The sequence below is a fragment of the Labeo rohita genome, chromosome 24 (assembly GCF_022985175.1).
Source record: "Labeo rohita strain BAU-BD-2019 chromosome 24, IGBB_LRoh.1.0, whole genome shotgun sequence".
Taxonomy (NCBI): domain Eukaryota; kingdom Metazoa; phylum Chordata; class Actinopteri; order Cypriniformes; family Cyprinidae; genus Labeo; species Labeo rohita.
This window is the reverse complement of record NC_066892.1, coordinates 12,446,774-12,474,248: the sequence shown is the minus strand read 5'-3', so window position 1 is coordinate 12,474,248 and position 27,475 is coordinate 12,446,774. Positions and strand designations below refer to the sequence as shown.

The window sequence follows — 27,475 nt, the reverse complement described above, 5'->3', positions numbered from 1 at the left end:
CTGACAGAGAATATGACTAAACACACACCGACTCACTAGAAACGCACATTTCTCAGAGGAGGCACTGACTAAAATTAGAGTTGTTTTCTCTGATTCACTGGCTTGACGTGAATTCATCTCGTGATCTTTCTGCTGTCCGCACAAGCACGAGTGATGAATATGTTTGCTTTCGCAGAAGGGGGGAAAAAGTTCAGAGCATTTTCTCTTTGTGTGTATGCGTTGTGAGTGTTTTTTTCTCCTCGTTCTCGACAAGAAAAGCAGAGAATCTAATTGTAGCTCTGCCAGTCCGTGTTAAGTAATCACCCTCTTTGTCTAGTTTTTGCCGAGCGGGATTAGAGTTAAAATGATGACTGACTAATCCCTTGATTTCCCTGTGCTAAATAAATATTAATCTACTGGTCAAACATGTTCTTGTGGAGTACAATACATACAATATGAAAGCGCTTACCAGTTACATAAATCGTAGTTTTATGCACATCTGTTTGAAAGCGCTACCCCCTTCCAATACATTAAAATAAATAAAGTGGAATTAAAAAACGTCAGTCCTGCAATCGAAGTTGTCAGAATGAGCAACGCTCATGTAATCGTGCATTAAACACATGCTTTGTGCTTTCAAATAAGGCCTACAAACATAGCAAAGATGGAGGTGAGGACCAAACACACACACACAAAGTCAAACACAGGCCACATATTTCACCTCCAAAAAACACACGGGAGGGGGCGAATTCGCCGTTTAACAAGCCATCTAAAAATATACCCCGTTAAGCCTGTCAGACAGGTGTTATATTTCTACGGCCGTCCTCTGTTAACTAACTTTAACCTGACGAATGTTTTGACACGCTAGCGCGTGGGCCGGGAGCGGTAAGCAGGCGCCATTTGGAACGAGAGCCCGTTTTTCGTTCGCAGCTTTTGACCTTTCCGTGCTGTCATTTTCCCCGAGAAACAATAAAAGTTTAAAGTTCAAGCTGCTCAGTAAAGACGGAGCATCCAGCCTGCCGGGCCTGTAATTATCTAGTATTATAAACATAATCACAGGCCAGGTATCCCTGCATGCATTCCAGCGCCGCTAGCTATGCACTAACCCGAGCGTTCTTCACGCAGGAATTTCACAAAACATGTCAAACAATCTATTAAAGCATGAATTACTGCTAACTAAGTTCTCCCGTGCAGGCCTTAATGCCTTTATATGGCAGCACGAGAGATCGTGCTCCAGATCTCCCTAATTTCTGGAGCCAGAGAATTACTAATTAACTTAAGGTTTGGGCCTATATTTAATTAGAGAGCTCTCCAAATGAACTTTAGACCAAAGGCATTCGCTTTTTAAACAAACTCTGTTCTGACAGCTGTTGCGAGTTTACCCTTGTATGCCCGCAAAAAAACATTTATTTTCAGAGCCATCATGGGGTCATTATTTCTTTAAGAAGAAACCAGAGTATTCCGCTTGAAAAGTGTACACTTTAATTGGATTTCACTCCAAACAAACAACTGTCAGATGTAATTAGAATGAGCTGAAATTAGGGCCACAATATTCCATTATCAAATAAACGGAATGTCACGCAAACTACCGATTCAATTTTCAAAGTTAATTTCGACGAATCTGGCAGTCACGTCGCTCCGTCGGTGTCCCGCCATCACCAGACAAAATGACGCGCGCAGTAAAATGATTAATCCCTTTTTTGACTCATTAAAAAAAATCATTAATTTAATGGCACATTATAAGGGAGCCAAAAATTGTTTCTTTCTCAGATGAAAAGGGCAAGAGACCGAAAAAATATCCGTGAGCAGTGCTAATGAAGAGAAACATTAAAAGAGTCTGTGGTTATTGCCACTTACGCCATTTGAAAGCCTAGATGGGCCGCTTTGGCCCGGCTGTAACATTATCAGCGCGCTGCAGCGGGGAAGGCCACATTGTGTTATGCTTTTCAGATCGCTAAGGCCTCAACAAGACACTGGGGGTATTTTAAGGTCAATGACAACCTAGAAGAGAAAACAAGCTCTGGATCAGCATAACCGCCAACTAATTAAAGCAAAGAAAACACATTATACCTACAGCTCTGGATGGTAATAGTCAGGGGGAAGAATGATTTGTTTTGCTATCAAATGCCATGCAGTAATAAGCATAAAGCTGCGGTAAGGGAGTGTTTTGAAATGCAAAGCCCAGATGCGAGCGCATGAAATGGCACATATACATTTGTTTCAACAAACCTCACAGACTCGCAAGGCGTTAAACGGAAAATAATCTGCGCTTTCTCAAATATTCGTCTAGCCCCCATCCATCGGCAGATTTAACAGCCCTCCGGTTTGCCGTTCATATGCATCGCTTGATCTTCGCAAAGGCCTCTGATTTGATTTTATATGAAACACCCCAAAGGACCTCAATTTTCCCTAATGGTTTTTTCATACGCTTTCCATAGGTCTTTTTTATTACACTTTCTTTGATTGTCCATAACTTAAATGGTTATGGGCACGGCAAGCAGGGCTCCCTATTGTCTCCATATAAACCTAAAAGAAATCTCCCCACCACCCAAAAAAAAAAAAGGCGAGGACAAGGTGAGGCAGAAAATCGTTGTTTCTTCAAAAGCCCAAAATACAGACGACACCATTATCTTTTCTCTCTCGGCTCACCGCCATACTTTGTTCTTTTCATTCCACGACCACGATTCTCTAACGTGCGCATTTAATCTCGTTCTGTCGCTACACGTCATTAAAACTAAAAAGACGACGACCCACGCCGGAACCTCGAGCGCCCACACAAAACCAGCCTTCAGTCCGTGCCACTCATCTGCCCTGATGGAAAGTCTAACCCCTTTTAAAGCAAATAATTAAAGATGATTCCAACGCACATGCCAGACCAGAGCGAGACAGGATATGAGAAGTCTAGCATTAACCAAATACTTCTCCGGGGACTTCTTTTGCTCAGCCTCTGGACTAACACAAACACTAGGCCAGTGTCATGTCTGGAAAACTGCTCTTTTTCTTCATACACATACACACAGGTGGAACAGCCATGTTAATATCCTCATCACAGGGCCAGATGAACTAAGCGGCATGAATATTCATGAGGGCAGGCTCTCATTTATCTGTTTACATAAGGCACTACCGGTCATACATATTCAATTATGGTCTCATCCCTCTCTTGACGACTAATAATGGGCTTGTTATCCAGCTGAGATCGGCAACGAGGGTGCGTACGATTTTTGAGTGTACATCTGTCAGAATGGAGCTCCTGCAAAGTTTTAGCCACGTGTGGAGGGAGAGACAGGAAGACGATGCGACTCTTAAGCTCAACCTTTGCCTTGGACATATAATAAGGTGCTTCACAACAGCTATGGCAATATAACAATCCCTCTGTATGATGTTTAATGCACACTTGGTTGCTGTGATCTAAAGAGACACAAATCTTCACACAAGATTCACATTTCGTCACACGGCATGAACTTCCAGCACAAACACGAGACAGACAGTCAAATGCTAATATATAATATTACAACAGATTCAAAATATTTCTACTTAAAACTCCCAAAGAGAAGCACATGCTTAAAAAATAACATATAGCGGGTACCTTTCGACCTACTAATTGCAACAATAACTACACATGTACCTGAAACGTGTGAAGTCGAAACGCAACCAGGAACTGCTATACAGACACAGCTGCGTTTACATAAGCTAAACGTCCTGCTCTTCTTCATCTTGAACCTAAATTGTTGCTTAAAAAGATTTTATACACAATAGTTGGTCTATTATGTTCATTTCCATACATGACTGCTTTTTCCAGCGAAATGCCTGAACGTTGCTTTAGTTAGATTTGTTTTTTTTCCCCTTTTTTAATATCCTGTAGCAAAGGCGTCACAAAAAACCAAAGAAGGCCTGAGAATACGGAGGGGAAAAATCCCCTTCTCCGATGAGACGCAAGCTGACAGTAAAAGTAATGTAATCCTGACTGGCAGAGGACCAAGAGCAACAAAAACATTTAGATAACTGCGCTCAAAAATGAAAGTTCTCAATGAGGACAAAAATTACATTTCCTCACGATAACAAGTCCTTCTCATAACAACCCTTACGATTGTTTGAAATGTCCATGTCCTCATCAGTCATGTGTTCTCACACATTGGAAGTCGCGGAAGAGGAAGAGACGTTTCAACTGCATCCAAGCTGCGGAGTAAGGAGAGCACATCTCGAGGGCCGGTGGGGGCGGAAAGGGGGACAATCCACAGCATACAAGTTTCACTTGGCAACCGGGCCCACATCAACATCTGGTTGAGCTTGTCAGTACACGCCTGATTCAACCAGACACTAAAGCATGACTTGTCTCACTGCGAGCCTTGTTTGAAATGAACAGACGTGAAGCGTCATCCACGGCGTATCCTTTTCTTTAGCGCCGGGGTTAAAAAGACTGACATCGCCACCTTTCACAATCGACTCAAAGCTACTTGCTTTTCACCCCTGGAATGGGTGGAAAAAGAAACAGAGGAGAAAAGAAGAATAATCGTTTTGTTCGTGATAACCTGTGAGCACTTATCCCGGCTACAATTCCTTTCCCTTAATCATTTGCATATGAAAGGATAGCTCTAGTCTATAAAAGGTCAGTGAAAGATGATCAAGGCCTCAACAGAACACAACAAAACATGGAAAAAACGTTTCTCTGGCGGCAGCTCGCGTTCATTTAACAGATCGCGATGTCAGTGACGGAAGCGGAGCTCACGTCACGCCGGCACCTTCCCCCCAAAACAAAACAAAACAAAACAGAAAAAAAACCTAGAGCTAGAATCAGCCCGCCCTCCAAAACGCCTCATCTATAATATATGAGTGCTGTATTAAGCGTTTTATTTTTCACACATGCACAGGCAAAAATTCGAGCTTGGAATGTTTTAACAAAAGGATTACAAACATATTCCTAGTGTTCTCCATCAAAACTGTTCCTGTTTATACCGAGGACTGTAAAAGAACAAAAAGAAATCAAAAGTACGAAGTACACACATTTCTAGCGTTCAATCAAAACCTTTCCTGTTTAAATTGAGGACACTGGAGGAAAAAAAGAAATCCCATCTCTGCAGAATCCACTCCCTAGCTCTGCTATTGTGCCTGAACGCTACTGAATAAAGCATACGGGCTGCTATTTACCAGTTGAGAGACACCATTATCATACATATTACTTCACATGATGACAAAATCTGCAGGCATCTTGGGAGGCTTCAGGAATATGAAGCCTGCGCCTGTTGTCTCAAGTCCTCGACAAACATCTTTGGGGACGAGCGGGGCCTGGAAAGAAAGGACGAGAAGGCACCGTTTCCATCTCGCTTTCATCTAAGTCACTCAGTCAACCATTCAGTGCCCCATTCAAAGCCGCTGTGCATTATGCAAAAAAATGCTAATCCTTTTCCGATGCTTTTTACACTTGTACAAACCCTGCATTCCCTTTCCTGAAAAGCAATTATATCAGTTTACATTTCTGTCAAAAAACAGGATTACTTCAGGAGAACTAGCACTGCACCAGGCTTTCCCCCCCATCTATAGCTGAAGGAAACTGGAGATTATCTGCGACAGTATTTTTTTTTCCTCCACTCTCCTCCTCAAAAAAAAAAAAAAAAAAGTGGAGAGGCCTTAAGAATGTGATTTAATTAGCCAAAGGGAAAAGAATAGATCTTTAGTTGCTGTGGAAACTCTTTCTGACCTGACCTTCTCTTTGCAAAAAGCCCCGAACAGAACGAGCCTCAGTCTGGTCTATTAATCAGAAACAAATTATGAAAGAATGTTGTCGGCCTGAATAATGCTGCCCATTCTGTGGTGAGATCAGCAACAGCCTTCGCTCTCGCTTTCATTGTCTTTCTGCGCGTCTGACAGCCCGACATGACGAATGAGATCAGGAAGACCCCGGATTTGCATATGCAAATTCCCACATGAGGGAAACGTGTCTAAACAAGTGTTATGGCGAGGCAGATTAAGTAAGCCGCCGTGCTTTCGCCGTTTTTTTGGGGGGCCACCGCCGTCGTCCGGGCCATTAGTCAGCACAATTAACCCCATCTCCATGGCTACTAATGAAATTTCGCCATGGTACGACTTAAATTAGATAGCTGGTTATGCGTTGCCACCGTCCGACTCCAAATCCATTATTTGCCCCAGGAACAATGAGCCGTTTGTGCTCAGCTGATCTCCACCAGCTGAACAAACCTCCAAGTTAACAATTTGCATATGTTAATAAAATTAAGTCCTAATTACATGAAACTTGTACATATTCAAATGCACTTTCCCTAGGCGCTATGGAGCTTGAACCCCATCCAAGTGTTTAACCCTTCAGAAAGCCTCTAAGCAGGGGAGGCTCTTTCTGCCTCAGAAATGCCTCGGGGCTGACACAAAAAGGCCCCCCTTAATACATTAAGCCAGCTCCTGACTTCTCAGCTTTCCACCCACTGCTCTGCGGACCGGAGCAAGTACTGCATCCTCCGAACCAAATTCAATTGGGCCCACAACAAAAGCCCTATAGTTCCTCTAACAACAATGTGACAGTTTTCTTAATGTTATCTATGAGCAGTGCACACACCAACACACACACACAGGAGGTTATTAAACAGTTAATGTGCTCTGGAAACCACAACAAGCACTAGCAACCCAGTACATAAAACACAGAGCTAAAATAAATTGTTCTTGATGTAAAATTCAGAAGCAGTTCTTTAAAAGAAATGGACAATATGTTATCGCACCGACATTAAGCTTTTGAAATCATAACAGACAGGGAATCTTAAAGGAAATCATACAGTCGCAGCCAGATTAAAAAGGCCTTTGTCCTGCACCATGTACATTTTTTTTCCTCCTGTGCCGGCGAAATTAAATTGGTCTGTTCAAAGCTTTAAGATGAGACCAAATGGAAAAAAAATGTTCTATCACATATGAAATTCATGCCGCTCTGCGAAGCGTAGCCCAGATGGTGCGAGATGAATAAAAAACAAACACCTAATGATAGACAGCAGAAAGCTCAGAGGACTATGATAATGTCAGGGTTAAAGAAAACAGACAAAAAAAATCTTTCCTGCTTCTTTTCAGTATTGCTGACCAACAACGAATTTCCACGACTGCAATGAAATAACAAGCCGTGCTCCGGTGAATTGAAGCTCTTGGTGCTCTAAATGGTTCATATCACCACATTCGAAAATAGAAACTGTATTTCCCTGTCTAACCCCATACAAGGCCTTTACAGAAAAAAATGTTAAATTGCAGTATTTTGGGGAGAAACTGATACCAGCGAAGATCACTGAGTGATTTTTTTTTTTAAGATGGATACTGTCAGATTTGTGCATATATTATGTGTGTGTATCTACATGCATGCATGTGCATGCAAACATTGCTTGTGTGTGTGTGTGTGTGTGAGTGTGTTTGAATGGGGCTTCTCTTTTACAACTATCAATACCGGGATAACCACGTATTAGCATTCAACCGAACACGCAGTCATCTCTCAGCCTTTTAGCCAAATTGGGTGTCTTAATGTCACAAAGCAGTGGCAGTCAACCTCTGCGCGTTGCCATAGGAGTTTCGGTACTGAACAGCACAACGCTGTGATAGGCTTGTAGCAAGCCACTCCGCAGAGGCGGATTTTAAATCATCCAGCCTCTTCTATTAGACTTGAGACTTATTGAGGTAGAAACCATAAAAAATGAAGAAGGGAAATTTAATCCCTGAAATATTGATTTGCACATTAATATCATATAGGCAGTGGGCAATTTGGCTTCATGGAAATGACACATTGTCGACCCTAGGAGAAGCCTCAGCCAATCTTACTGCAGAACATGTCTCAAGAGTTATTAAAGGCTCCTCGCGTTGGCTTCACGATATTCCGTGCTGCCTCGAATCAATCCGTACACTGTACGAAATTATGTGGACACAAAAACGCAAAACACATCTGATATTAACTCGAAGCTCGCTTAATAGATCCAGATGCCTTGTGGTGTCATAAAACGAATGCATTTAAACGAACATTTCTAATTACATTAATGCAATGCACTGAACCACATCTTTTCGAAAGCTTTTGTGTCTCTCTGTGAGAGCAGATCTCAGACACAACCTTTTAAAATAAGATTTTTACATTAAGCAGTTGTTGTCACACAGCAACAAAATTGCTGAATGAAACACAGCATTTTATTCATTAATAGAAATACAGATAATTCTGAAAATGTTTAATAGGAAAATAGAAAACAAAAACACTTTTACATACAAGACATAAATATGTAGATAATAACAACAATTATAATAATAATAACCATGTTATTATTGTAACAAAAAAATCTAAATAAATGAATCCAATAAAAAAAGATGCAATTCCAGTGCAATTCCAATTTGCAAACAAATCCATGTATCCACAAAAGATGGTATTATTACAAAAAAAACGTACAAATCCACCAAGTCTAATGAAGAAAAATCAAACGCAGCTCGTTTAATACACAAGCTAGCAAACACGCTGCCAACGGCTGCCAAAAACATCTTGAAAATCCTACAAACACGGTGATCCAGGCAGTGAAAATCTGCTGGTTTAGAGAGCAGAGAGCGCAGACACACAGCGATACACACCGCGGATCTGTGCTCTGCCTCCCCACCGCCTGTGTTTTTTCTGTGCTCTCAATGGAAGCGATCGATGCCCTTGTCACTGTCGCGTTCCAATCGGAGCCAAGACTCTGTCTCACACTCACCATCAACCCAAAAGCCAAGCGCTCACACACATGCCACGGTCTTCAATGCCAATGTTAACGTTTACCACAAAAAACCGAAAACTCCGAACTTTAAGAATCCACCGACCTTACTATAAACTCGGGGACAATTCTCTCTGGAAAAACGTAAAGGCAATGAAGGGAGACGAGAAGGAAACTTACGGGCAAGACAGAAGACACGAGTAACGTTAGTTTAAACACGGAATGGGCTTTCTGGTGAAAAAAGGGAATGATCTCGCTCCTTTTTATTCCGTTTTTCACCTCAGACACGAAGGAGTCCGGGATATGGCAGAAGAGACCCTCGGCTGCTGTTACAGTTCAATCCTTCCTATCGTTACCATCATCCGAGCCGCAGCGTGGAGAGACTCTTTTATACGTTGCAGGTAACCGAAATACACGAAGAAGCATCTTTTAGTTATCTGAGGTGAACTGGGCAGCTTTTGGGTCTGTCTGAAGATACATGACGGAAAACACCGGTCCGGAGCGACTTGCGTCGTCGTGTCAAAATGTAGCCTTCGCGTTTCTTACTATCACAGGATACACTGGCAGTTCTCGACACGTTGCCTTTCCGAACAGATGTTTTTATAAAACGTATTGTTTGAGATAAAAGGCATTTTGGTCAAATGTAGCCCTGCTGTTTAGCGTTCGCTGTGATGAGGCGAGTCCAACTCCTGAGGCGAACACAACAGCCGCGGGCGAACAAATCTGTCCACTTTTTTAGCGAATAACGGTTTAAATAGAGGCAAACTTAAAATTTACGGCGGTTTGCTTGCTGAAGAAACGAAATGGAGTATGGTAAAGGTTTACGGTAGATACGCTGTCGTCTGACAGTTCGCGGCTGTTCGGCAAAACGACTGTTTTATAAACTGAGAGGAAAATATTTAGGTTGACATTTGTCGAAATTATATCACATAAAGCCGTAATCCGACAGCGGAATAGCGCAGATTCGGCAGAACTAGTCGCGAAAGAAAATCAATACTCGACCTAAATTTAACACCAACTACTCAATAAAAGTTGAAGGAAAAAAAACTTACTTTCTTCCCCCGCAGTTCCCTCCGCTTCTTCTCTTGATATTTGCTTTTTCTGAAGAAAATCACATCCAACGGTAGCGCAAGTAGGTAACAAAAAGGATAAAAAGAAAAAAATGTAACAATAATCCTCCAACTTTATTGGAAAAAACGTAAATACTACAGAGTAAGAGTCGATCCTTTGGGTCCGGTTGTGTAAAAGATGTGTCGACGACTGCCTAGCAGTTTCGGTTGTGGAGGGGTAAGGGAAAGGAGGTAAGGAAATGAAAATCCGATATGTCTTTATTCTGCTAATTATTATCGTTTTAGCCCTGTTTAAAAAAATGGCTGATTAAGTTGAGTGCGCATGTCTTTGTGTGTCTATTCTCGATATGCACTCTGGGAATGAGAGAGAGAGAGAGAGGGGGAGTGAGCGCGCGAGGGAGGGAGAGAGAGAGAGCGCGAGGCAGAAAGAGAGAGACGTAATTAGTGAGGTGATCAACAGTCTCCACATTGCAAATGACGCGCTGTTTCAACTTGGAGAGCCGAAGGGCTGTACGAGCCAGATTCCTAAAATGATCTAATAGGGGGAAAATCTTTTTCGGTGGGCAAGACGTCCTGTAACGGCCTGGAACATTTTGTGGGACAATAAGAGATTTTTTTTTTACTTTTTTGAGTCATACCAATGATCAAAGCTGTTTATTATTATTTTTTTAAACTAAAAAATAAATAAATTCAGAAATATTCAAGACAGTAGTATAGGCATTTTTAAAATACTAGGTCTGCATGCTGTTATTAAAAAATAAGGCTAAATCTGATTTTGTTTGCAACGCAGTTGGCCTAAATATCATGTACTTTTAGCAATGCTTCCTCGATATTTTTTTATGAAAGATAGAAATATCTCCCCAGACGCTTCGATTTATAAAAATGTGCAGATTTTAAAAGGCAGAAATGTGCATTTGGTCACTAGTGTGTTGCAATAACATCCGTTTGCAGTGTACATATTTTTACAAAATAATAGAAATATTAGCAATATTTGCTATTCCCATAGTACGGTACTAAAAAGATAGGAATGGAATGCAACGCAAATGAAGGGAAAACATAACATGAGAAAAACATGAATACTGTACAGGTACCGCTGATTATAAACTGTAGACACGTGTAAGCTAAAATATCAATAGCTGAGCAGATTAAATAGACAATTCGTGTAGCTGTAAAGACTATGTAGGTTATTTTAAAAGATTTTCAGTTACTTATTGTAGCCTCTTGTATTGTATAGTAAGATAACACGCAGATGTGACTATTATTTTGCTTTTATGGGAGATATTTAATGGCACGTTGTATAATCACGCGTTTGTTTTGCAAGCAAAAATTCTATGTAACGTTAAATTAGATTCAAATAATAATTCGCAGAATATTTATCGATAAGAGTGTTCTAAATAAACCTAAAAATACACTATATTAAATGGGCCTCGGAATTAAAGTCAACAGTAGTCTGTATTGTAAAACAGCCTGGCATGTGAACTTTAAAACATCCCTCTATTTCACTCATCAGGCGTTTAGTTCATATTCAAACACGCATGCAAATGCTCCGATTGATTAGCCAGTCTGGATCTCCTAAAATGTCGCTACTGAAAGGAGACCTGACAAGATGTTAATCGTGAAGAAAATCAAAAGATCGGCTCTCCTTTATGAAAAAATCGAAGGGGTTGAATTGAGCGAGGCTCTGTTTCCGGATCGCACGATAAGGATGCTATACCAGAGCTGTGTTTGCTGTAAAACACGAGCCCTTGGATTGGCATGTCTACTGTGGGTCTTTGGATGGGCGAGAGGTGGTCAACAGAGGCGTTACTTCTTCACCCCTGATCCACTGTTTCTAGTCCTCGGGGGACTCGTGCCTGCCAGACCCAAGTGGTGTTTCGGCAGGATGAACGAGAGAACAGAAACAAGACCGAGACGAGCTCGCAACAGGACACGGAGAGCTTCAGATTTTACCTTCATATAAACGCAAAGCAAATGCGGCGGAGTAAAGGTTATTTATTTGCCACTGACGACTGTATTTCTGCTGCTCACCGCGGAGGACTTTAAAACTATTGATTTAAAGGTCTCACCTCTTATGCAAGTATACTTTGACGGATACATTTAGCGTAGCTATAAGAGTTTTGCTGTCTTTTTGAACTGTTTTGGGCTGTGAAATGGAGAAAGTGGAGCTGATATAGTGCTTATCTTAGTCTGTAGCACTTTCAAATGTGCTCGTGTCCACCCTCGTACTTTCTGCTTTCTCTTCTTTCTCTGAGGCTATCTGACGAACATCGCTTTATTTGCGTAGCATTATTCTCAAATTAATTAAAGATTGTATTTTGTTGCACGATGTTTTCGAAATGAACACATATTGAGATTTTCCTTGTATTTTTCATGTTTGGTAAAAGCTGGCGTGTGTACAATGACTAGCATTCAGAACTAGCCTGTTTTGTTTATCGTTTTATTTTAATGCATTTTCAGCTATGTGGATATGTAAACAACATCACAAGCTTTGTTCGCTTTTTTGTGACATTTTCAAGTGTAGTCTATGAGACGTATCACAAACTGCATGAATATTGATTTAAGTGAAATGTCAATAAAGCAATCATCATACAATTCGCGACCTGTGATTTCTTATAATTGTCTTTCTAAAACGTACGATGTCTAACAATGACTTCAGGGTTTCTTTTTCGGTTCTTTCCTCGCTCTGAATGAGTGAATGACTGTCCTGCCCCACAAATGAAAGGTTTGTCCAAACCGCCTGGCGCCCTCTGGGGTCTGAGAGGTCACGTTTTGACAGAAACTGACCCTTTGTAGCCGCATAAAACACTGTACAAAATGCTTCGCTAACGGAGAATTAAGTCCCATCAAAAATTCTCAACTCACTCTCACACACACTTCCAGAAAGTTTTCACTACTATTTGTGGAAGACGGGAAAACCTCCGTGCAATATAACAAACGCATGCCGAACATGCATCTTCAGAACGAAAATATCTAAATGTATTTAAAACACAATTGATTAGCTTTAAAATTCTTTTCACGGCACTATTCGGTAAAGCCGGCATGGCAAAGTATTCACTAAACTGATCACACTGTGAGTAAACAACAATAACAACAACAACAAAATAGCCAGAAAAGTACAAACTCCTTCACAAGATTATTTTTTTCAAAGTCAAAAGACACATATGTAAAAACCTCAAATCGTTTCAAACCTGTCCCAAACCGGAATCTAACAGTTCTCTCATAAAAACAAGAAGAAAATGCTTAACATCCACCACAAACTAAAAAAAAAAAAATCTCCGTCATCTGTATCCGATCAGCTCTCTTTTGTCTTTTAAAAATGACATTTAAACCAAAGCGACATATTGCAATCTGTGCAATCTGTTTAAAACATTAAATTTATTTTAGCATTACACATTCACATCTTTGTTTATAAACGCCAGCTAAAAAGAAAATAAATCGCTTGTACCTTTGGTATAAAAGGGCATCCCGGTGTCCTCTGTCTCTCTGATGCTCCGCTTATAGCATATGGAAACTCTTTTGAAAATGCCTAGATTTGGCACATTGTCATTGAAAAGAGCGGAGCGCGGTGATGCTGGAACACAAAATGGGAAATAAGTTGGGGATTGGGTGCAGCCTCCCTCAATGCGGACTTATCTAACTTTAATTTCATATACCGCAATGACATGTCATTCAGAATGATTTGAACAATTAGAGCGTTCCTGCGATTTTCAAACAGAATAAGAAGTGCCCCGCACAATGCTTTTGCGCGCTCTGTAGTTAATATTTAATTCATTCGCTTTTATATATAATGCAAATACAAGATTTCGTGAACAATCTGTAAACAACGTCGAGGCAAAATCACTGCCAACGTAAAATCGAGATTCACAAATGCTTGTTTGTAAAACACTAGACTTTCGATCAATGTATTGGGACATTTCGATCGATTATATAAACGAAAATCCATATACGACATGAGACCGGTATCAGCACGACTTTCACCTTTCATGAGAAACAAAACGAAGTGGCAGAGAGCAGTGAGAACGTAAATAAACGATTAAACCATATTTAATATATATATTTTTACAAATACAGAGCAATAACATTTGCTAACAATGTGCAACGTGTATTAAAAATAAAAACAAGGATTAGTGATACAAATATGTGAGATAAATCTGAATATTTTCGCGTTATATTTTACTTTGAAATAAAGATATAAAATAATTCACCAACATGCCAAATGATGCACTGCGCTGAAACTAGAGAGTTTTAATGACAGCCATCAATATGATCATTCTATAATGTTACTGTTTAAATGTGGTAAATTCACACGAGCTCCCAGCTGCTGGGTCCCGGGATCACGGATGAGGGAGGCGGCCAGGCACGCGGTGCCATTCTGTTTATTTGATAAAGAAAATCAATGAGAGTGACTGTGGACTATTTAGCGAGACGTTTGAGAGGGGAAAATGGTTGGTTGAAAAGTGACTTCAGTTGGCTGGTCGATCTCATCGGGAAATGTACACTAAACTACACTCTCAGAGACACACTTGGTCCTCTCTTTGAGTCCATTCACCCCCACTGCCCCCTCCCACTTGGCCCTTTGCTCCTCGTGGTGCGGAGGTTTTCATTGTTGATCCCTCTTTAATAGACAAACGGCCAGGAGTTGCATCTCCGGCCATCTATCCTAAAGCAGGAGATCCTGCATCCGCCGAGCCCCTGAATGTATAGGCGCCTGTTTTGTTTATTAAATACGGTATATCATTTGAATATGCATGTTAGTTTTTTTTTTTTTTTTTTTTTTGGTGTAAAACAAATAAATAATAGACAATTTAAATAAATGCCGATATATTATTATATATGTTATTAATATAAAACAACAATAGTAATTATTGCTTTGTGGATTAATAAAGATGATTAAGCATGCAAAATCAACCAATGATCTAATCAATGAAACAATCAATAATGAGCTAATTAATTACAATTACAAATGAGCCTGCTGTTTGTAAGTGAAAAGCCACTGAGACCCTCCCAATTCGGTGAGTTTAAGCCCCCAGGACCAGAGCACCTACTGAGCGGGCTGCACTTAAACACACACTAAAACCAGAATCATTCAGAACACATATCAGTTCGAGCCATCGCCCCTGTTCAGGAGAGTGTATATTTCACTGGGTTATGGCTAATGCTCTAAAGCAGAGAAGAAACTGTGCTTTTCTTCTTATGAACTTTATTAAATTATTTGTCTTTTTGTGTGCTAGATAATTGCATTTCCAGCTTTCCCTGTTCAAATGACTCTTTAACATGGCTAGATGTTTTCTTCTGCCTCTCCCGGGGTTAGAAGCTGCCCTCTCCCCCATACGTAGTGGTGCATTCTATTTAGCGGATTACCTGGTTACCATTGGTCAGCACGGGAAAGGCAAGAGAGCAAAACCATGGCAACATGACAGATTCTAAACCCATCAGCCAAACTGGATGATAACGCAGTCAACTTGGTCAAGCCGCTTGAATTTTGCCTATGAGGAAAAAGGAGAAACACGGCATTGTTTCATTTCAGAATAGTGTGTACATTTCGTATTTGTGAATAAAACATCACTATTAAATATTAATTACTCATTTATTAAATAAATGAATGTGATGTTAAATTATTTTCAACCCTGTTACACAAAATACAAATTATGATGATTAAATACAAATGTCACAAGGCACAATATAAATTGAAATAAGTAATGCATAAAGCTGCATACAACAATTATTGATATTTGTATGATGTATTTTTAGATCAAAGAACGTGTATCAAATGCCTTGTCTACATAATTAATCAGCATTCATAAGTGAATTACATTCCAATTAGCCAAACAAATAAACGAATCTGTCAAAACAGGCTCATTTGAATAATTAGACAATGTTTTTGATTGTTGTGTAACATCCATTTCACACCCTCAAATTAAATGCACTGTCAAAAAAACAAAAAACAAAACTAAATGTCAGGACGCATCACACATGAACAGCAAGAAATTGTTTTCATTTTCTGTATTCCCATATAAATATACCTACTGTAAGATCAACATTAAATTATTAAGCAGGAGGAAAGCGATTCAATCCCATAATCACATTTTTAAGTTATTCAAAAACATTGTGCATTTGTTTTAAGTGTCAGCTAAACTGATTAGCCAGATAGATTGCTTATTGATCATAATAATCACTAAGGCTTGCTGATTGATTTATAGATCATAGTCTAATAATATAATATTTAACAGGCCTAGAAAGAAACATCAATTAACCAAATTATTTATGTGTTTATCTATCTCCTGTGGTAAATCTCTGCTGTGTTAGGTGGTTATGGCAAGATTGTGTGTAGCGGTGCTGGTTTGTGGACAGTCAGCTGGCGGCTGTGAACCCCATGGACGAGAATCTCAGGCTTTTTCACATTTAAAATGCACCCGTGGGCCAGACAGCTGAGAACGACTCCTTGGTGTCTCAGAAAAAGGCTGGAGTCTGTTTGCACTGATATTTCACTAGTGGCAGCACTAAGGACACTTGGAAAAAGGGGGTGAAGGGGGGGTTAATAAAATCTGCGTGTCTCCTCTTCGCGCTGGAGGTGTATGAAGGTGATTGTGGATTGGTTAAAGGGAGTCGATGGATTGTCATGCATAAGGTAAGCGCCCGTCCGTGAGCTTTGTTTGAAAGCGCTGATGTTGAGGAGGTGCTGACAGCCCTTCGCTGGGGTTTCTAAAGCGAGCAATTTCTGTGCTTTGATTTCTTCCTATGATATGTCAGATGCACAAAACACATTGTGCCATTTGAATTCATTTGCGATATGTCTCTCCTGCCAGCGCTGTCTTTCATGCGCATGTTTTTAGAATAATTTTCTACCAACACATTTATTAGCAGAGTTGCAGCTAGATTGTAGACTGAATGAGTTTGATGTTAAAATTAATATTATGTATATATACACATACATTAAGGTACTAAATAACAGCAAAGGCGTTTAAATCGCAAGTGTCTGTTTTGTATCGTCCCGCTCATCGGCCATAGGATTACATTCATACTCCATATGCATGCAAGCAGTCACTCGTGCACTGCGAGGGGCTGCTCTCTCTCGCCGGCAGGGCTGCAGAGGAGATAATTTGAGTCTAATCTGCTGGTGCAGAAGTGTGAGGAGTGAGACTGGACAATGAGACTCCCTCTCCTCTCACCTGAGAGAGGTTTCCGCTTAAATCACGCCTGTCTCACTGGCCACAGACCCAGATCCCCAACTTTAATGGGAAGACAGTTAATAACCTTCTTCTTCTCCTTCTTCTCCTCCTTCTTCTTCTTTTTTTATCCCCTGTGCACTATCAATCTGACCTGTCAGGGCACTGCTGAATCAAAGCAAAAGTCCTCTTCACAGATGACTGATTAGAAACGCAAAATCACAAAATCCATCTTCATGGTCACTTTTATTACAGTCATTTTTAAACTGACAGCAACCTGCTCGGGCTCAGAACAGAGCTTGTGGTGCAGATTGTGTCTCTGAGAGAGAGAGAGAGATGAGAGGATGCAGAGAGGTGGGGAGGGAGCCTATTGTCTGTGGGAATTGGGGTGCATCATATACGTCGCACATATACACTTAAATGAATACACGTGCATGCGTTTGTGCGATGCACGCACACTGCAAATGCAATATGCATGTATGCATAGCTCTCATGTTCAGCTGAGTTTGACTAGTGCACATGTAAACAATAATAATTAACCTAATTTCATTCGATATGTTTTAATATGTTCCTTGGACTGAATGCAATATTACAGTTATCCAATATATTAGTTTTGTGGTAGAAAAACACGAGTGCAAGAGTGTACCCGAAAAAATTATAAAATTGTAGCTTATGAAAACTTATTGCATTTATGTTTTTTTTTAAATTAAGACTAGAAAAATCACAACATAATAAGCTGTCAGTCTATTAAAATGTCTTTGAATAAAAGCTAAAGTGTATAAATATCTACACAACATGCAAAAAAATAAATAAAAACTAGAAAATAATATTTGTGACCCTGAACCACAAAACCAGTCATAACGGTCATTTTTTTTTTAGAAATTGAGATGTATACATCGTCTGAAAGCTGAACAAATAAGCTTTTCATATATGTATATATGTATATATGTATATATAATATTTGGCAGTGATACAACTATTTGAAATGTGGAACCTGAGGGGGCAAAAAAATCAAAATATTAAGAAAATCGGCTTTAAAGTTGTCCAAATTAGATTCTTAACAATGCATATTACTAATCAAAAATTAAGTTTTGATATATTCACAGTAGGAATTTTACAAAATATCTTCATGCAACATGATCTTTACTTAATATCCTAATGATTTTTGGCATAAAAGAAAAATCTATAATTTTGACCCATGCAATGTATTTTTGGCTATTGCTACAAATATACCCCAGCGACACGTTTATGTTTTGAATAAAGAGCAATTTATGTGTAAAGAAGTAGATGATCAAATTGGTAATCAAAATAATCAGCTGTCTGTCAAACTATTTGAGAACGCAGGAGTGAAAAAGGAAGGCATTTTTGCGAAACAGGCGACTTTTACTGTTCCATGAGCATGTCTATCAGGGCCCGGTCCTGGTCTAATCCTTCTCGACATCATTCAGGAGGGGTTACGTGTGTCTTGGTTACGTTCTTACACAGAACAAAGGAAAATGGGTCACGAAAGACAGAAAACACACCATTTCACAGAAAGCAGGGGAACAGACAGCCTGCCACATTTAATGTTCTTAAAACATCTGATTGAACAGCTTGTCAAAATATTAAAGCTCACTTATGAAGGCCTAAGAGTCATCTGCAGAAGGAGAGGGGGATTATTCTATTTAACAAATGATTTTCTGTATTAACCTGCATTTTGTATGGACTCAAAAAAAAATTGTCTTTGTTTACTCCATGTTCTGTAAGATGCATTTAGCCAAATAAATCATTTTAAATAAGAAAAGCCATCTGTCAGATCATAAACTTCATAACGTCACTCAGTCCGACCTAGTCTAAAAATATATGAACCACATTAAAATATGTTTGGACAAGGCTTTAAAGACGCAGGGTTTGGACTAACACAGTCGTGTCAGAGTGTGGAAGCAGCTGCGCTCTGGAAATGAATGCCCCTGACTGTACGCCTGTCAGTGGACTGAGACCCGACTGACCTGATGGGTTTGATTACTTCCCTGACATTCAATGGCAATAAAAAACACGGCAAAAAGAGACCCTGCAGAAATTCCACCGCGCACATCCGTACGTCCACACGTATACGCCCACGCGCACCGAACGCACATGTAAACAACACTCACCCACACACGCTAACACATATGGTCTGAATAAACATAACAGATACAAGGCACAAAAGCCTTAAAATCTTCAGCTTCAAGTCTCCCAAAAGAGCCAAAGCCGTTTCATCTTCTGAAAAGGGAGATAACGTGTTACGCCGTTCGGAAACGGGCAGAAATTTGGCCTCGGATACGTCCGAAACGCTCATAGAGCTACACCAGTATTTTACATCTGACTCCATCGATGACAAGCACTAACTACCATGAAATTCCCTAAAGATTAAATGTCCCGGGACCGTATTCCGTCTGCTCTGCCTTTCCTCGACAGGAGGGAACAGAGGAAAGGCAGATAAATCCAAAAGAACCACCCCACAACACTCAGCGAGAGGCAAACCAAGACAAACAGCACATCAAACCTTAGTCTGCAAAGCCTCCTTTTTATCCTGCTGGCATTAAACCCCAGACACACACACACACACGCACACACACTCGGTGGGAGACTGTAGTGAGAGAGAGAGAGAGAGACTCACATATACACACACACACCCTCACGGTACAGGGACTGAGAAACCCAGACAAACAGAAACGGCACAGAAAGCAAACCGCAGTATTCGAACACAAACACACGAGCGTTCGCCTACCACACCTGCCTTTGTGTGTCTGCAGCGTCGACTGGCAGTCCTGTCTTTTCTGCAGGGCAACGCCGAGTCCTTTCAAGATGGGGGGGGAGGCGGATCAGTCCGCCATGGACAGGTTTTACTAGGGGTAAATCAGCAGGTCAGGGGCTTTCAGGTGGGTTCGGGCAAGAGCGGAGTATGAGAAGGCCAGAGCGGGTAACTTTCAGTAAGTCTCTGATTCCTGGGGTTCACATCCTGACTCCCCCATTTGTGCTCTTCAAAAGAAAAAAAAAAGGAGAGAGAGAGTGAAGGGGAGAGAGGAGTAGGAAGCACAGGTCATGTAAAATGTATAAGCTGCATTTAAAAATAATTTAATTCTGGAAGCGAGCAGCTCATCTCCTGCCACCGAGGATCCGGGTGAGGGGATTCTTCTCCTTTTTTTTTTTTTTTTTCCATGAATGCACCTTTTGTGACAGTCTACATTTCGGCTCAGGGGAAAGCAAGAAATGAGAAAGTTGTTTATGGGCGCTAGAGCAAATATTTTTTAGCAAAAAAAAAATCTCTTAAGGTAGTCCAGCCGAGCGTACGACAGTTATCACTGGCATTCGCGAATTACAAGACGTCCTCCGCTATTTGTTTGCGGTTTCCGCTTATTTCGCTCATGTCACACGGGTTGATTTTCAAATTCACCATCGACTGAGAGGTATTTAAGCTAGTTGAACTACAGCTTTTAGTCGTGGTGTAAGGCGTAGGCTGCTCCTCACAGGTGGGCTTGTGTGTTTTGCACTCGCTGACTCACTTGTAAGCAAAACTCTCCTCGGGAGGCAGCTCAAACAAACCCAAATTACAGGGTTAATGAAAGCTGAATAAATTAAACAAACTCTCGGCTGCCTATTTGACGTCCGTTTAACAAGATATACATTTATGTTTCCATAAAAACAGCTCTGACCCAAAAAATAAAAACACAGTTTTGCTGCTGCTGAAGGCGGTGTGTTTAGAAGCAAATGTTTCCTATAGCTCCGTTATGCGGGATAATTATGTTATACTTTTGACCTTTTTGAAAAAAAAATTCTTTGAACGTTTTAATGTGAACCATTTTAAACCCCTAAGAGAGACGCAAATGCCATATTTGGCATGTTAAACGTTACACTGTGCCGGTCCAATGTTTTCTGCCTTTTATTTTCACTTCATATTCTTAAAATGAACGTTTCTTTGTTGTCTGTCGCCTGATTGAGCGTAATCGAAAACATTCCACGGCACAGAGCGTTTTTGCTCACGGATTACTTCGGAAACCTTGTTCGGATTATATTTAGCACATCACGAACGATCCCTTTGCACACGTACACGCAGAAACGTCTTATGTAAACAGACCACAACAGTGCTGTGTTATAATAACATGTAAGGGCCGCAGCCTGTCTGCGCCACCATCGTTTTATGAGAGACATATTGCTGAAATGTCGATTTCTGTTGCTTTTAATAACAAGCACATGACAGGGCACAAAACGCTGCATTGTGGGATATTGACCTGGTAGGGGGAAGGAGGGGGCGACGATTTGGATTGAGGATAATATTCTCTTTAAAGCGCACCGTGTAAATTGTGCGTATAAAGTCATTGGAAGTGATTCCTCAGGACAGCCTGAGAGGACAGCTACCTGCTGGCTTGAAGAAGCCAATCAATAGCAGGAAATAGAGCCGTGCATGAGGCTGGGAGGCTAGCGAGCGGTTAGCGCTAATAAAAACGGCCGATGTCAATATTTGGGAATAACAGACGAGAAGGATAATAGACAAAAGACAGCATATGCCGTCGCGTACTCAAACAGGGGCTCCGAATTAATGCGCAGAGTCCAGCTGCTCCCGAAGGGTAGACCCCCGCGCATTAGTTACCGCAGGTAATGCCAAACTATAGTAAAATCAATGTGCTCAGAACCGCTATAAAGAGAGACAACACTTCACAGGAGGCATGACTGAGTGTGCCTCTCTGTCTCTCTTCCTCTTTCTCTCACTTCATCGCAGGGTCACGGAGCTGTTGAATGTGTAGTGCCTTAACAGACACCCTCAAAAAAGACTAAATAAATTATGTATATCGCAAGGTGCGCGCGTTACGCAAACACGAGCAATTACGACTGACAGCAACGATCCAATTGCATCCCTAACGACGATTTAATATTTCTCAAATATCCATGAACGCGCACATTTTGCTCTTAAAATTACTCTAATTTTGTGTTTGTTTGGCTAAACACGACATTATACATAACAGCTAATGTCATCATATTTAGGCTTTTATGAACCTTTAAATGCTATTGTTTGTCCTTCATAAACCTCAGCCCTGTTTCCACAAATCCCTAGACGAGACAATGTCTAACTACCTCAAATATGGCGTAATATTTTTGTAGAGAACAGTTCAGTGATTTTTATTACATCTGAACATGACCAAAGAAATTACAATAGAGGCAAAATTCGGCTGCTCATGAAAGATGGGATTCTGGAAATAATGGTCAGATGAAATTGTCTCAGTCTGTCTCAGACGAACTGAATGTACTTGTACAAAATGGCATGTAAGAACAGAGAACGGCATCTGAGATGCTGCTATTTAGAGACTCTCTCGCCGCATTGTGGTCGTGTCCTCTTACCCATTTGGACTGGATGGATTCTGAACAATTGAGCTTGAAAGATAAGTTCACTCATAATAAAAAAAAAATCTGTCATCATTTACCATTTACTCACCCTCGTGTCATTCCAAATCGCATGACTTTGTACGAATTGTGAATAATGTTCCGTTCGCTCTTTTCTATGCAATCACAATGAATAAGCACTAGAGTTTTATGCTTCGAAAAAGTATCATAAAATCACAAATGTAGGCCAACTTGTCCACTATATTCTAAGTCTTCCGATTCACTCTTTCGAATCAGATCTTTTCAATGAATCAGTTGATCCTATTCATATTCATTCACAAATCAAATTCAATGATCTGTCACTGGAGGGGACGATTATAAGTCAACAGCTTACAGTAAAAAAGCCATCTGGGTTATTAGGGGTACATTTAGAATTTGACAATGTGAAAAAAAGTTTTCCCAAACATGACCTTACATAGCTGTTTTGAAACTATCTATATTGTATAAAGTGCTATATAAACAAAGGTGATCTGTAGGAATATGTGCATAAAATACCATCTATGTTTGCTACTGTCCACCATGTTACCTTTACTGGGTAACACAGTTGACAGGTAACTTAGTTGACACTTTTAGTGTTTTGGGCCTATATTCAACATGGAAACCTAGAACTACTAAGCATATGGTATGTTTAGAAATAGTTTTAGTTAAATTGTCTTGTTAAAATTTGCAGCAATAATACTTTGGTAACACTGTTGACAGTCAATCCACTCTTGACACATGTTTGTTAGTTTAACCAATATTAGGGGAAAGAGAGAGAACATAACTTCTAGTGTTTCATCCATGTACTTCTAGAGGAAATATAATCATACCATGCAAATTATGCGAGAATGGGATAAACCATTCCTTTTTGAGGGGGTGGGGGGTTTCTAGTGGGTAACTTAGTTGACAACGGTTTTTCGGACCCAAATAAAACAAGTTATATCACAATAAACACTTATTATTTTTGAAGCACATACCCTTGATAATCTAATCTAACTGAAGTCAAAACTATGAAATTAACTTATATTTGAAGTCATTTTAATGCTTAAATGCAGAGAAGAATATGCAACTTTGACAAGTGAATACCAGGCTTTTTCAACATATTGTATGTGTAACTAGGAAAAACATAATTTTGTACTAGAAAATTAAGCATTGTGGCTTTATATCGATGAAAATATATTAAAAATATACCTCACAGACATGAGATGTGCCCACAATTATAGAATGACCCATCTATACTTCAGAAGTCTTGATGGACAACCTTTGCGTATTAATGTCCTTTCTAAAGTTTAAAAATTTCAGTCAGCTATCATTGTATTTGCATGGAAAAGAACAACATATGAAGATAAATAAATGACAACCGAATTTCTAATTTTGGTTTCATTGACAGCAGCTGAAACAAGGTCAGATAGTTTTCTTTGACACATGTCATAAACACACTTCTGGTACCTGTCCGATCCCAACATGCCATTGTACAGGTTGATGTTTTACATTGCTGACATGCTGTCTATATGCATAAGCACATATTCATCACTGGTGTGAGAGGTGGACGTACTTGGGGCTGAAGGGGGCAGGATGACCTCCCAATCGTCCGACAACCTGACCTAGACCACTCGTACGAACCAGCACTGGACAGGAAACAGAAGAAGAGCCACAGGATGCAGGCAGAAGCTGGATGATACATTATTTGGACTGGAAGGGACACAAAATTACAGTGTTTTGAGTGGCTAAGAATTTAATGGACACGTTATATCAAAATATTGAAATGATACCTATTATATACAAATCCTTGCGACTAAAACACAAACAGAAAATGCGCTTTAGGCTCATTACGAAAGTGTGAGAAATGCATTTGGGCATCTATAATGACTGGCTTCACTCGCAACACAATGCACAGCTGAGAAGTGCAGAAGTCTGTCATGTGAATTTTCCATCCACTCTTCAACACACTGTAATTTGGGCTGCATTCAAAATGGCCACCCTTTTTTTGCTGTGCGTCCGTCCATTACCTCCTTATGATGCCCAGAAAACATTTCAATTGGATTGTGATGGCCTGTTTGGGCCCTTTGATCCTTCTCCCTTTTAAGACCTCCATTGTTCAAGATTCGCCATCCTGTGCTACCGAGAGTCTGACCCTAGGCAAATCTTCATAATGAGCTTCTTGTCTGATCCATTATGGATTCTTGGATGTGCCCACATCACACATGCCTCTGGTGCGTATTTCTGTTTTCCCCATCCTCAAAATGCTCATAAATGTATAAAGAAGCATCAAAATCCAGCAAAACACACTCATCAAAGTCCTCAAGGTAGCGATTGATTTAGCTCGTACGAATTTAGACATTGTGCAGAACTAATGAAAGATTAAAGAGTAGTTGAGAGCATTATGATTTAAAACAAATAACTCAAGATGGGTTTCATCTCCTCCCATACACAAATGAACAATACGCTGTTCCTCGCCTACATCAGCCAGTTCGCTAATATAGTTTGAGTTCTGCTCTTTGAAGTTTTACAGCATGTGTGGGTGCAGGTATATAGGGGAGATCAGGGATGGTTGTAACATGGGTGAAATGTAAGACCCTTACTTTAACCATTTAGGTAACAATAAAAGTCTTTAAGTACAAATGCAAAGGATTTAGAGGTGAAAAAATTTTGAGGAGAAAAAAAACGTTTCACTTTAGGTTTTTAATTTGATCTGCAATCAATTTAACGCATGTTAAATGAACTGGAATCATTTTAATCAGCGCATTCTCTTGTTTTGTTGTTGACTAAATTTTGACTTCTTAAAATTTTCACTTAAATATTAAAAAAAGGAGAAATATCATGGTTGAGCAGACGGGAATGTTGTAAAACTACTGTAACAATTGTGAAAGTCTGACACTTTAAGCCTATTATCATAGAGCTTGGCGATAAAACGATAATATTATCGTGACACAATCTTCTTTGATAAAACGATAACAAGAGTTCGATAAATGTTCAATACAACATTTATGTGCCAAAAACCGGAATGAAACAGCGCTGCTTATTTGTCAGAAAATCAGAAGGCTTTTCAATCTACAAATCGCCATGATTTACCATGGATTTACTGTAGTAACACTAATGTTGTGGCAGAAATTTGGGATATTCACATTTAATTTTATTATATTATTAATGTACACTTATAAAAATAAAGGTGCTTTAAAAGGTTCTTCACAGCAGTGCCATAGAAGAACCATTTTTGGTTTTACAAAGAACCATTCAGTCAAGGGTTTTTTAAAGAACCATTTCTTTCTTAACTTTTTATAATCTGAAGAACATTCTTTCACCATTGAACCTTTTGTAAAACAGAAAGGTTCTTTATGGAACCATTTAGACAAAAAAGGTTCTTCTAGGACATCGTGAAGCACATTTATTTTTGTAGACATGTATTAAAGGAGTAATGGAATATATAGTATTTTTGTGAATAAGAAATAGCGTTTGTGCATTTTTACTACATATATTTAGACTACTGTTTTCATACAAATACCTAGAAACCATATTTTTACTGTGTTATTGAGGTGCTATATATATGAGGTTTTAACTATGGTTATCAATATCTAAATGTATGAAAGACGAATGGTTAATGTTAATAAAACAGTCAGAATAAAAATTACATTTCAGCATATAAAAACAAACAATTTGTACAGATGTTACTGTTTTTGCTAACACATACATTTACATCTGTTTCCTAAATCTGAAAAAGTGTAAAGAATTTGTAGTGTTTGTCATGTTCTCACCATAAAACGTAGTTTAAAACCACAATTAATGGTCTAGTTTCTACAGTTTTCACTTAAAATCTTAAAATCTACCTTTAAACGTAAAAGAAACAAATATTTAAAATTTATTGTGATTATTACGGATATAAACTGATAAGATGTTTTTTTTTTGTTTGTTTTTGGTTTTTTTTTAATAAACCAAAGTTTGAGGTTAGTAAGGTTTATTTCTTTGTTTGTTGGTTGGTTTAATAGTTTTTAAAGAAATTAATACTTGTATTCAGCAAAGACACAATAATCTAAAATGATGAAGGACATTTTTAATGTTACAAAAGATTCCTATTTCAGATCAGTTATGCTCTTTTGAATTTCCTATTCATTAAAGAATCCTGAAACAAAAAGTCACAGTTCCACAAAAATATCAAACAGCTTAACTATTCACAACTTTGGTAGTAAAATAGTCTGTAACAAAGCACTTTTTGTAAATGCCAATCATTTACAGAGTTTAGGGCTAAGTTTAAGTAGATTTCAAAACAAGCCGTTCTGACCTCTCCTATATACTTTGCATGTGTTCAAAGCCTCATTTCAATACTTTAGACACCTGTGCAAGAACACCTTCAAGGTTAAATTGATAAATCACTAAACCTGCTGTACGAGACCAATGGAAAATGGAATTGCAGAGTGATTTGCATGGGTAAAAAGACTTCTGTTTGTTTTAGACAAATGCATCAAGTCAATTAATTGATATTAGCCAGACCTAGACCAGACTCTAAGGGCAAATCCATTAACTTATTTATATTTATGCATGTACTAACAAAACCAGAATACCCCAGTTAATATAATAAGTACAGTATTATGAGGTAAATAGATTTTCATATTGTTTTCTAAAGTACGGCAAGAGCTGAGAACCATGCAAAACGCTTTTCACGCTCGCCTCGAGAGTAAACTTTCCGGAAAATCGTTCTTCGAAAACAAACAACACATAGACAGAAAAAAGCAAGGGGAGGAAAAAAAGGAAAACATCAATTGTCCTTCTTGAGAACGACATGCTTTGTAGCTCTTCTGTCATATCTCATGGAGTCGAATGGACAGCAGGATTGCTGGCTTGACTGACTTTCTGACATCCCCAGAGACGGCGTTCTCTTTCCGGCACCTCTCGGGAGACGGCTGGACTTTATGAATTAGTTACAAGCTTTGTCCTTTTCTTATTGCATGGCAGATGAAACCCACACCAGATAAGACAGAGGTGCAGGAAAAGGAGGAACGTCAATTGGAGCGAATTGTGAATTCTGAGGGGGAAAAAAGGCAAATGAAAGAAAAAGTTTTGCTCGCATTTGCAAATGAAATGCAGCTGCGTGTCATTTTTGGCCTCCGCCCGTTCTAAGATTGGAAAGATGGAGTGTGTGTGTGACGGTGGAAGAGTTCTGTCTCCTTTGTGACCATTTGCTTTGACCTAAAAC

General features: G+C 39.5%; 1 protein-coding gene across 4 annotated transcripts in view; it reads right to left on the bottom strand.

Annotated features, from left to right (window-relative positions):
* The window catches only part of zfhx4 (zinc finger homeobox 4), a 76,274-nt gene extending 63,010 nt beyond the window's left edge, over nucleotides 1–13,264 (bottom strand). For 2 of the 4 annotated variants that reach the window (XM_051097951.1, XM_051097954.1), the window contains exon 1: nucleotides 9,728–11,499. The gene's annotated coding sequence lies outside the window, so the exon portion shown is untranslated. Of the gene's footprint in view, nucleotides 1–3,601; nucleotides 3,690–9,727; nucleotides 11,500–13,190 lie in introns of those variants that run through there. The other 2 variants (XM_051097952.1, XM_051097953.1) reach the window with 2 other exon arrangements.
* Nucleotides 13,265–27,475: the final 14,211 nt, after the last annotated feature.